Below are 12,071 nucleotides of genomic sequence, written 5' to 3'. Positions count from 1 at the left end.
AAGGAAAGATAAGATGGAGGGCATTCTAACCTGGAACAATGTCATGGGCCTCCACGTGTTTGGAGGCAAGAATGAGTGGGGTATATATATATATGGAGTGGTGAACAGGAAATGATAGGAAATGACTGGGGCTTCTCCTGCTCACCACCACCATCTTCATCTTGCTCTTTACTTCCTACATTAATAATCTGTATTTAGATGGAACAGGAATGGATATATCCTGATTCTGTTCTTAGAAAATTATGTTAATATACATAACTTTCCTAGAATAGTGATTTATATAAGAGATAGGAAAAATCTTTAATGTTTATTCTAGTCTTGTTCAGTTTAGATATAAACAATTTAATAGTAAAGGCTTATATGCAACACTCTACCCAGAAAACATGTTTATTCTTTTAAGTAGTTAGTCTTTTGACTTTTAATAAACTGATTAGTTTTTAGAATTGTTTTGATAAGTTATTTACTTTACATGCAAAACTAATAAAATATCACAAATACAATTTTTATCAGAAATTAGCCCTTTGTTTTCCCTGTTTTAACTCCAGCTTTTTGCATCTATATACCAATATTTCTGTAAAACCTTAGAATTTTAGACATTCTTCTACTTATTTCATTTCCTCTTTCTTTAGGGGTTTTTTTTTGTATTTTCTTTTTATTTTTGTTTTTGGCCTAATTTAATAAGATTTAAGTTGTCTCCTTTGGGAAGAATCACGTATATTGTCTTAGCAGGGTTGGGTAGATGGTGCAGTGAATAGAGAACTGGCCCCGGAATCAGGAGTACCTGAGTTCAAATTCGGATTCAGACACTTAATAATTTCCTGGCTGTGTGGACTTGGGCAAGCCACTTAACCCCATTTGCCTTGCAAAAACCTACAAAAACAATAAGAAGAAGGAGGAGGAGGAGGAGGAAGAAGAGAAGAAGGAAGAAGGAAGGAGGAGGAGTAAGAGGAGGAGGAGGAGGAAGAAGGTGTAGAGGAAGAAGAAGAAGAAGAAGAAGAAGAAGAAGAAGAAGAAGAAGAAGAATGAAGAAGAGGGGGAGGAGGAGGGGAGGAGGGGGAGGAGGAAGAAGAGAAGAAGAAGGAAGAAGGAGGAGGAGGAAGAGGAGGAGGAGGAGGAAGAAGAAGAAGGAGAAGGAGAAAGAGGCAGAGGAGGAGAAGCAGAATGAGAAGAAGTAGGAGGAGGAGGATGAGGAGGAAGAAGATTGCCTTGGCAATGGAATTACTATGCTTTCACCCCTCAAGGGATGTTGTTCCACATTTTTACATCTGTTAGATGATGGGTTGTATACTGCGTAATTACTTAAACCTAAGTTGAGTAGTTTCCAATTCACTTTGCTTTTTATGGTGTTGTGAATTGATCTGATAATATCTAAATAAATAAACAGAGGATCTTATATTGACCTTTTTTGATAGGTTTCATAGCACGTAACCTTCACATACAGGATATGATTGTTGAGAAGGGTTTTTGGAGCTACCTTGTAAAAATACTTTGTACACAGGCTATACAGGGTGTATAAAATATTGTATAAATTATTTCCCTTAAGAAATTGATAGTATAGGATGATATGAATTATTGTGAAGATAACCATGTAGATTCTTAGTAGTGTCACTGAAGCTAATGGGGATAAAATTATTTATAAAACTTTTATCAAAACATCAATGAGAGATGTTGAAAAAATATAATAAATACTTAATAGTCTTAGCCAAGTTACTGAGTCATGAACATATTATATAAAAAATTCTTAATTATCTCTTGAACAGAAATGTTAATAAACTTATCATTTTGAAAGATGATTAACTTTGTTCTTGTGTTTTTCAGGTTTTGTTTATCAGAAACCAGTTGTCCACAAGAAGATCATTTCCCACCCAATCTTTGTGTAAAAGTTAATGGGAAAACTTGTAGCCTTCCTGTAGGTCCAGAATTCTTAAAATTATTATCTTATCTGTCTAAGTATAACCATCAGGACTTTAATCAATAGTTTGATTTTAAATGTGTAAAGAATGTACTTAGTAATTGAAATATTTGATGAGAATTACATATAGATAAAACATTTAACATAAGCTATTAAAAGGTATGCACTGAAGAAAAGCATTAGAGACAAGTGGCCAAGTGCAAATACTTCAATTTAGGTTGAATAAAACACTAGATACAAGGTAAAGAAGATGTACCCAAGGACTTCTTTTTATGAATGTTAGTGGGAGAATTAGTTTAAAGGAAAGAGAACTGTTTTCAATAGTTTTTTAAAATGATGTTTTTCTGAATTTCTGGTACATGATATCTTCTTATTCTTTAACTCTTACTGATTTCTTTGAAATGTAGTCACTAATATTTTCCTGCAGGTTTAACATACCAGGCCTGTAATCTTTAGGAAAAAAACATAAGATGTGCATATTAAGATGTGACTTTTGAAAACTAATTTAATAGGATGTCAAATTCAAGTAAATCCTAAAATCTTAATTCCAAGGAAACGCTTGCTTCTTTTAGCTTTAATGAAAAAAAAAACATATGCAGTAGAAGTCAGTATTCAAAATTTTTATTAAATGAATAATATTTCAAATTATGGGAAGAATGAATAGAAATTTTTAAATTTTGTTCTTAGGGCTATCTTCCACCTACCATAAATGGTGTGGAACCAAAGCGACCTAGCCAACCAATTAATATCACCCCACATGTCCGATTGTCCACAACTGCACCGAACACCATTGTTGTTTCCTGGACTGCAGAAATTGGAAGAGTAAGTAAGTTTTGGTTTTATCAAATTTGCATATAAAAAAGGACTAATCGGGATGACTGAGCTCATCTCTAAGCAATAGGCATATATTGTTTATATGGTACTTTAAATTTTGGGCACCACTTTCTTATTAACTAACTATAAGAAGTAGGTAATACAAGTACAAGTCCTAGTTATAAACATGATCATCATGTTTAAATAACAAGTCTGAGGTTCAGAAAGTTAAGTTACTTTCCCAACTCAAACACCTAGCAAATCTTATTGCCCAAAATTATTAGTCATCTCTTAATTGCTAAATCCTTGGTCTTTTCTCAATCAATATCTTGCTTGACTTCTTTGAAGCATATGACACTGCTGATCATCATTTCCTCCTTTAGACTTTCCCCCTCTTGGATTTTCATGACACTACCCTTTTGAACCTTCCTTTGTGACTACTTCTCAGTCTCCTTTGCTAGATGACCATCCTTATCCTGCCCCTCTAACTGTATATAGGCCTGAAGGCTTGGTCCTGGATCACCTTCTCTACAAATTCTCACTTTTGGAGAACTGATCAGCTTCAGCAGGTTCAATTATTATCTCTGTGCAAATGATTCCCAGATATATATATATATATATGTATATATATATATATATATATATATATATGTATATATATATATATATATGTATATATATATACATATTATATATATATATATTCAACCTTAGTTTCACCCCTGAATTCTGTCTGCTTATCACATGTTACTTACTTGAACATAAATGACTTTTTTCCAATTGTATATAAATATAATTTTAAACACTCATTTTGAATTCCAAATTTTTCGTCCTCCCCATGACAACAGACAGTCTTTTATAAGTTACACATGTGCAATAATGTTAAAAATATTTCATATAAGTTATATTGTGAAGGAAGAATCAGAATAAAAAGGAAAACCATTAGAAAGAAATAAATGAATATAATTTGCTTCAATCAATGGCATTTTTCCATCACAAGTCTGATCATTATACTGCTGAGCAGAGCTAAGTCTGTCATTGTTGATCATAATACAACATTGCTGTTAATGTGTTAATGTTCTCCTGGTTCTGTTCACTTTGCTTAGCATTAGTTCATATAAGCCTTTTCAGGTTTTTCTGAAATCTTCCTACTCATCATTTTTTTTTTTAGTTTTTGCAAGGCAATGGGGTTAAGTGGCTTGTCCAAGTCCACAAAACTAGGTAATTATTAAGTGTCTGAGGCTGGATTTGAACTCAGGTACTCCTGACTCCAGGACTGGTGCTTTATCCACTGCGCCACCTAGCTGCCCCTCTTCATCATTTTTTAAAGATAATAATATTATCTTACATTCATATACCATGGGGGCAGCTAGATGGAACAGTGAATAAATGCACTGACCTTGGGGTCAGGAGGACTGGTTTCAGATTTGGTCTGAGACACTTGAAGCTTCTAGCTATGTGACCTTGGGCAAGTCACTTAACCAAATGCCATCTCACGAAAAGCAAACAAACAAAAACAAGCTTTCATATACCACAACTTATTCAATCATTTCCCAATTGATTGGCATCCCCTCAGTTACCAATTCAATCTAGATATCTCAAACTTAACTATTCACCTTTCCCTCAAATCCGTCCCCCTTTTCAAAGGTCTGAGTCATCATCCTTGACTTTTTACTCTCCCCTACTTACTACTAATAGCCCTTTCATTCCCAGGCTTATTGATACATTGCTCTCCAATCTAATTTTTCATCACTACATATGTCTACTACCCTAATTCAAATTCCCGTTACCTGTTACCTTCTTGAAATGGGCTCCTAATTATTCTCCCTGCCATAAATCTCTAGACCATATACACTTGCCAACAGAATTTTCCCCAAGTATAGATCTGATCATGTCACTGTCCTGCTCCAGTGACTCCCTCTTTTCTCTGGATTCAAATAATAAACTTCTCTGAAGACATTGAAAACTTCCACAATCCAAATGCCACCTGCAAATCTTGTTAAGCATATCATGCAGGACTCTTCTCCATATTTTTCTGCATTCTAGCCAAATTGGCCTTCTGGCTCTTCATCCATCGGGTATTATATTTCTCATCACTGCCTCATAAAATTTCTCATTTTCTTCAAAGCTTAACTTAAACTCTACTGCCTACATAAGGTCTTTTCCTATTCATCCCAGCTGCTAATACATCTCGTCCTTGAAATGACTTTGTATATATTTTCTAGATGTTGTTGTGGTTTGGGGGGGGGGGGTGCAAGGCAATGGGGTTAAATGATTTGCCCAAGGTCACACAGCTAGATAATTATCAAGTGTCTGAGACCAAATTTGAACTCAGGTCTTCCAGACTCCAGGGCTGGTGCCTTATCTACTGTGCCACCTAGCTGCCCCATATATTTTTATATGTGTGCTGTTTTTCTTAATACAATGTAAGCTCCGTGATTACATGGATTGTTTCATTTTCATCTTTTATGCCTTGCACTATGCCTGACATAAAATTGTTAATTGATTAATAATTCCTTGCCTGAGGTCAATCAGTAAAAATCTATTAAGCACTTATTCTGTGTTAGGCTCTAGAAATATAACTAGAAAGAATTATCTGTCTGGGAGAACAGCAAGCACATGAGTGTATATAGCATTGAGCTAAAATCAAAAACAAATGTAATTAGGGATGCACCAGAAGATTTTTCAGTAAATCCAGAAATAAAGCAAGGATGACCTTTCTCCCCATGATTGTTTGATAGAGTTCTGGAAATGCTAGCAATAGTAAAGGAATAATAGGCAAAAAAAGTTTGGTAAAGAGGAGATACTCATTCCCATTCGGTGATGACATGAAAGTTAGGGAATCAACAAAGACACTCGTTAACACAGATATTTCAGAGAAGTTGCAAGTTACAAAATTAACTCTCAAAAATCAAGAGCATTTCTTTAATAACAAGTTCCTGGTAATAAAATAAAAGATAACAAAAAAGGAAATATTTCATTCACGAACCATAAAATGCCTCAAATATCTGTGTATGTGTACCAAATCACAAAATATTTATATAAATTAAATTTAAGAGTATCAATTACAGAAATAAAGAATAATTTAAATATCTTGAATAACATCCAGTGCTTATGACTTATTTAAGCCACTCTAAGAAAAATAATAATAAAATTAATTTATAGTTTTAAAGCTACATCAATCATTATCAAAGTAATGCTTTACAGAACTCATCAAAATAATACAGAAAATTAATTTGGAAAAAGAAAAAGTTTAGAAATACCAAGACAAATAATGAAAAGAGATAGTGACAAAGGGCAGAAAAGGTAGGGATGACTTTTATAATCATAATTATAAGGTATCAGTCATTGCTTAACATAGGAGGAGAAAGATTGGAACAGAGAGGGAATCAGAAACAGTAGACTTCATTACCCTGATGTTCAGTAAACCAGAAAGCATGCAGGGCTTAGAAGAACTCTATTTCATTAAAACATACAGGGAAACTGGAGACTTGTCTGACAGAAATTAGACTTAAACCAGCACTCTAAATTGCTTTTTACAAAATATTCTAAGTGAATATGTAACTTTATGCTAAAGATCATACCATTAGACTTAACCCAGCACTTTAAATAGTTTTTTTTACAATACCTTCTAAATAAATATGTAACTTTATACTAAAGATCATACCATACCAAAAGAAAACTTGTAAGAGAAGCATATCATATCACTTTCACAGTTGTAAGAGGCCATTTACTTTTTTTAATTTTTATCTTCAATTCCAAATTCCCTCACTTAACCATTGAGAGAATATTATACTTTCTGTTTTATATATGAAGTTATACAAAATATATTTTCACAGTCATTTTTTTCAAAAAGGAAGAAAAATAAAGAAATATGCTTTCAATCTGCCCACAGAATTCATTAGTTCTCTCTCTGGAGATGATAAAATTTTTCATCATGAATCCTTTGAAATTATTGTGAATCATTTTGTTGACTGGAGTAGCTAAGTTTTTTTTTTGTTTGTTTGTTTTTTTACTGTTGATTATCATTACAGTATTGCTATAACTGTTTATAATATTCTTCTGGTTCAGCTCATTTTACTTTGTATCAACTTCTATAAGATTTAAGGAGATGGATTCTTAATCAAATAAGGTAGAGACAAGATTAAATTTGATAACATTGCTAATAAGAAACCAAAAAGTTTCTGTACAAGCAAAATAATATATTCAGGATAAGAAGGCGGATTAGGGAAAGTTTCCTGTAGAAGGTGGCATTTTAGTCGGGTTGATAAGGAAGCCAGGCAGGTAAACAATCTGCCTGGAGGAGGAAGATTGTTCCAGGTATGGAAATGATTCATGTAAATGAATATGAATCAATTCATATCCCCTAAATCCAACAAAAATATGCATACCTTGTGATCCAGCAATAGCGCTACTGGGTCTATAGCCTGAAGAGATTATGAAAAAGGTTAAAGACCCATCTGGAGGAGGTAGAGCCAAGAAGACAGAGTAAAGGCAACATTTCCCAGGAACTCCTTCCCCAACCTACAAAAAAACAAACAAAAATGTCTCTAGCCAAAATTTAGAGGTGTAGAACCGACGGAAAGATGGAGTGATACATGCAAGATAGCTTAGAAGTTCTGTGGGAAAGGTGTGTATCAGCAGGACCAGGGTTTGAGAAAAAAAAAGCCATGGCAGCAGCAGCACAACCCACCCCACCTCAGCCTGGAGATCACCAGCAACTGCCTGAAGAAGCTGTAAGAGAACTCTGCTACACCAGACTCAATGTGGAATGAGGGGCACCAGCCACAAAATCAGCAGGGAGAATCTGGAGAAAACAGCCTGTATCCCCAGAGAAAGTAAGGGAAGTTGGCAGAGATTTCTCTGCTCTCCCTGGGGTAGGACTATGCTGTGTGCCTGCACTCAGATCCGGGTTGCAGTTTGGGCTTCCATACTAAGATAGCTGCATCCTTCCTTAAAGCCCCAGGCCAGAGGGAAGTAGGGGCAGGCATCTATGTATTAAAGCACACTCAAAAGAGCATAAGACCTTGGAGAAATCAAGGTCCCAGTGGGGTGTCCACTTCCATGAAAAAAAACTAGTGCCTTGGAAGTATTGTCTTGGTTTGAGGAAATGAGTAAACAACAGAAAAAAAGAATCTGACCATAGAGAATTAATTTAGTCCCATGGAAGATCAAAACACATACTCAGATGATGACAAAATCAAAGCTTCCATTTCCAAAACCTCCGAAAGAAAGAGAAAATGGGCTTAGACTATGGATGAGATCAAATAAGACTTTGAAAAGCAATTAAGCGAGATGGAGGAAAAATTGGGAGGAGAAATGAGAGTGATACAGAAAAATCATGAAAACCAAATCAACAGGTGGTGAAAGATATACCAAAAAATACTCAAGAAAATAATATGTTAAAAACCAGTTTAGACCTAACAGAAAAATCAAAACAAAAGGCAAATGAGGAGAAGAATGCCTTAAAAAGCAGAATTGGCCAGCTGGAAAAGGAGATAAAAAAGTGCTCTGAAGAAAATAACTCCTTCAAATGCAGTATAGAACTAAAGAAAGCTGATGACTTTCAAAGAAAACAGGAAGAAATAAAAATCTTCTCAAAAAGGCAAAAATTAGAAGAAAATGTGAAATATCTCACTGGTAAAACAACTGACCTTGAAAACAGATCCAGAAGAAATAATTTAAACATTATTAGGGTACCTGAAAATAAAAAAAAGGAACCTAGATTTCATTCTTCAAGGAATAATACAGCAAAATTGCCCTGAAATCTTAGAAGCAGAGAGTAAAATAGAAATCATGAGAATTCACTGGTCACCTCCTGAAAGAAATCCCCAAAGAAAAATTTCCAGGAATATTATAGCCAAATTCCAAAACTCCCAAATCAAAAAGTAAATTCTAAAAATTGCTAGAAACAAACAATTCAACTACTGAGGCTCCACATAGGTTACACAGGATCTGGCAGCATCTACATTAAGGGCGTGTAGAGATTGGAATATGATATTCCAGAAGGCAAAAGATCTGGGTTTACAACTGAGAATCAACTACCCAGCAAAAATGAATGTCCTCTTTCAGGAGAAAAGATGAACTTTCAAAGAAACAGGCAACTTTCAAACTTTCCTATTGAAACAACCAGAGCTGAACAGTACAGGAGTCTGGTGAACCATAGAGAGGTGGATGAGGACTAACTATGAGGAACTTAATGATATTGAACTGCTTGTATTGCTGCACAGGAAGAAGATATTGATAACTCATATGATCTTCCTCATTTATAATAGCAGTTAGATGGATTATATATAGACAGGACATAGCAAGGAGTGGAATATAACAGTATAAAAGAGTAAAATGATGGAGACAATGGGTGATAAAGGAAATTACTGGGAGAAAGGGAAAGGAGATGATGAAGAAGAAGAAACTAAGAAATTTCACATAAAAGTCAAGAAAAAACTTTTTCAATGAAGTGGCAAGGGAGAAAGCAAGGGGGAATGAGTGAGCCTTCATTCTCATTAGAAATGTCTCGGAGAGGAAATAACATACGCATTTAATAGTGTGAGGAAATCTATCTTACCCTAGAGAAAAAAATGAGATGAAAGGGATGAGATAAAGGGGAATGGGGGAAGGGAAAGGGGGAATAGGTGATAGCAGAGAGGGAAGAGATAGAGGAAGAGGGTACTCATCACACTTTTGGGCAGGGCCAGGATGAAGGAGAGAGAGAAAGAGAGAGAGAGAGAGAGAGAGAGAGAGAGAGAGAGAGAGAGAGAGAGAGAGAGAGAAGAAGAAGAATAATAGAGAGGAGTTACAGCTAGTAATAGCAGCTGTGGGAAAAACATTGAAGTAACTTCTCTGGGGGAATTATGACAAAAAAAAAGCAACTGACTCCAGAGACAGAGTCATTGAAATCTGAACACAGACTGAAGTACAATTTTTTTTTCTCTCTCTCTATTCTTGAGGTTTCTCATCTTCTTGGTGGGGGAGGTTATGTTCACTTGTATAACAAATTCACTTTACATCAATGTATGGCATGGGAACAATGTAGAGACAATGAGACTGGCTTCTGTTGGGGGGAAGGGAGGGGGGAAATTGTAGAATTCAGAGCGTTGCCTAAAATTATGGGTATGTATTACTCTTGTATTTAATTGGAAAACAAAAAAATGTTAAAAATGAAAATCAAAATACTTAATACTTAAGAAAAAAAAAGAAAAAGGGTAAAAACATCACTTGTACAAAAATATTCAAAGCAGCCCTGTTTGTGGTGGCAAAGAACTGGAAATGAAGTGAAGGTTCTTCAATTGGGGAATGACTTCACAAACTGTGGTATATGTACGTCATGGAACACTATGGTTCTATTAGAAACCAGGAGGGATGGGAATTCAGTGAGGCCTGGAGGGATTTGCATGAACTGATGCTGAGCAAGAGGAGCAGAACCAGGGCAGCTAGGTGGCACAGTTGATAGAGCACTGGCCCTGGAGTCAGGAGTACCTGAGTTCAAATCCAGCCTCAGACACTTAATAATTACCTAGCTGTGTGGCCTTGGGCAAGCCACTTAACCCCATTGCCTTGCAAAAAAAAACCCTAAAAAAAAGATGAGCAGAACAATAAAATCCTTGTACACCCTAACAGCAACATGGGGGCAAGGACCAACCTTGATGGATTTGATCATTCCATCAGTGCAACAATCAGACACAATTTTCAGCTATCTGCAATGAGAATACCATCTGTATCCAGAAAAAGTATTGTGGAGTATGAACAACGACCAAAGACTATTACCTTCAAATCAAAAAAAATCTGTTATCTTATTATATAATTTTGCTATCTCATACTTTATTTTTTCCTTAAGAATATGATTTCTCACATAATATTCAGCTGAGATCAGTGTATACCATGAAACAATATAAAAACTAACAGAATGCCTTCTGTGGAGGGAGGGGGGAGGGAAGCAAGAATGGGGGAAAACTGTAAAATTCAAAAAAAATAAAAAATTTCTAAAGTCAAAAAATAGAAATCAATTCAGAAAATTATTTCCATGTTTCTTAATATTTATCATATTTGTCCCTCCTTGTAGCACAGTAACATTCTATTACCAGAAACGATTTCATGTATAAGTTGGTTACTTGAGTTACTTGATTTTAGGACATTTAGGCGTGAAGGGTAGCAAGTGAAAACATGGAAACAAGAAATGAAATTCTATTTTCCCTGGATCATAGTCAGGTGTGAAAGAAAACTAGGAATGGCTATGATCAAAGAGGATATCCTATAGCTATGGAAAAATTCTCTTCACCCTATTTTCAGTTCCCAATTCCAAAAAACACTGCTTTTTCATCTGTGCCCATTATCATGCATAAGCTCCTTATGAGACTTGGAGACTCCACTGATAAAACAAAACCATAGAATTTCAGAACTGAAAGGAACCTTAATGGTGGTTATCTATTCTAATTCATACCTAAAAATTCCCCTGCACGACATAACCGATAAATACTAATCAAACTTTTACTTTCAGGATAAAGGCAAACTCATTACCTCCTGAAGCCTCCCATTCCTCATTAAAAGTACTTTATTTTCATTACCCCATGGCTTCTCAATTCCTTTATCTGATTCTCATGGCATGAACTTGAGTTCCTCATCCATCCTGATTGCCATTTCTGAATATCTTTCATAAAATGTGATTTCTTAAAGTGAAACACAGTAATCCAGAAATGGTCTAACCAATGCAGAGGTACAGCCAATCTATCACAAAGCATATTTTCATCTTATGGGTTAAATAAATAATTTGTCCATTTCCCCCCTTTATAATTTTGATATAGTGTGCCCTTATTTAAATATCAACCATCATCCTAAGGTGTTATAAATCAAATTTCTTTTCAATATACTGGAGGAATTTTAATGATGAATTCTTTTAAGTGAAATGAAGACATTTTTGGTAGTGAGTTAGGACACCCTAATTTATATTTCATTATTTTGAAATTTTGTATGTTTTATTATTTTAACGAGGCACACTGGGGCCAATTGATAAAATCCAATGCTTTGGTTTTTATAGAGAAGAAATTAAGTTTCAGAGTGGTAAAGTGTTTTTTTAATGTGTATTTTGTTTTAAAACACAGTACATTTCCCCAATACCAGTTGAACAAAACTGTATGAAGAGTAATTGCATCTGATAGCTCATGTGATTTTTCACTTGGATGGTCTGAAAGGAAGGACATGGACCCTAAGTTTAATAACTTGGTACTTGGCTATTACACATGACCTGAGATATATTGCCATTTAATGTTGGTATTTTTGTTTTGTTTTCATTTTTTTGATACTTATCCATGTTACTCTTTGACTTGGCTTTCTTTACTTTGTATCATATCAT

The 12,071-nt window shown here is 34.9% G+C and overlaps 1 pseudogene; it reads left to right on the top strand.

Moving 5' to 3' along the window:
• The window catches only part of LOC141503995 (E3 SUMO-protein ligase PIAS1-like), a 75,285-nt pseudogene that overhangs the window by 43,541 nt on the left and 19,673 nt on the right, over positions 1-12,071 (top strand).

Source organism: Macrotis lagotis, unplaced genomic scaffold, assembly GCF_037893015.1.
Source record: "Macrotis lagotis isolate mMagLag1 unplaced genomic scaffold, bilby.v1.9.chrom.fasta BILBYCTG006, whole genome shotgun sequence".
Lineage (NCBI taxonomy): Eukaryota > Metazoa > Chordata > Mammalia > Peramelemorphia > Peramelidae > Macrotis > Macrotis lagotis.
The sequence above is the reverse complement of the archived record's forward strand: the minus strand, read 5'-3'. Positions and strand labels throughout refer to the sequence as shown.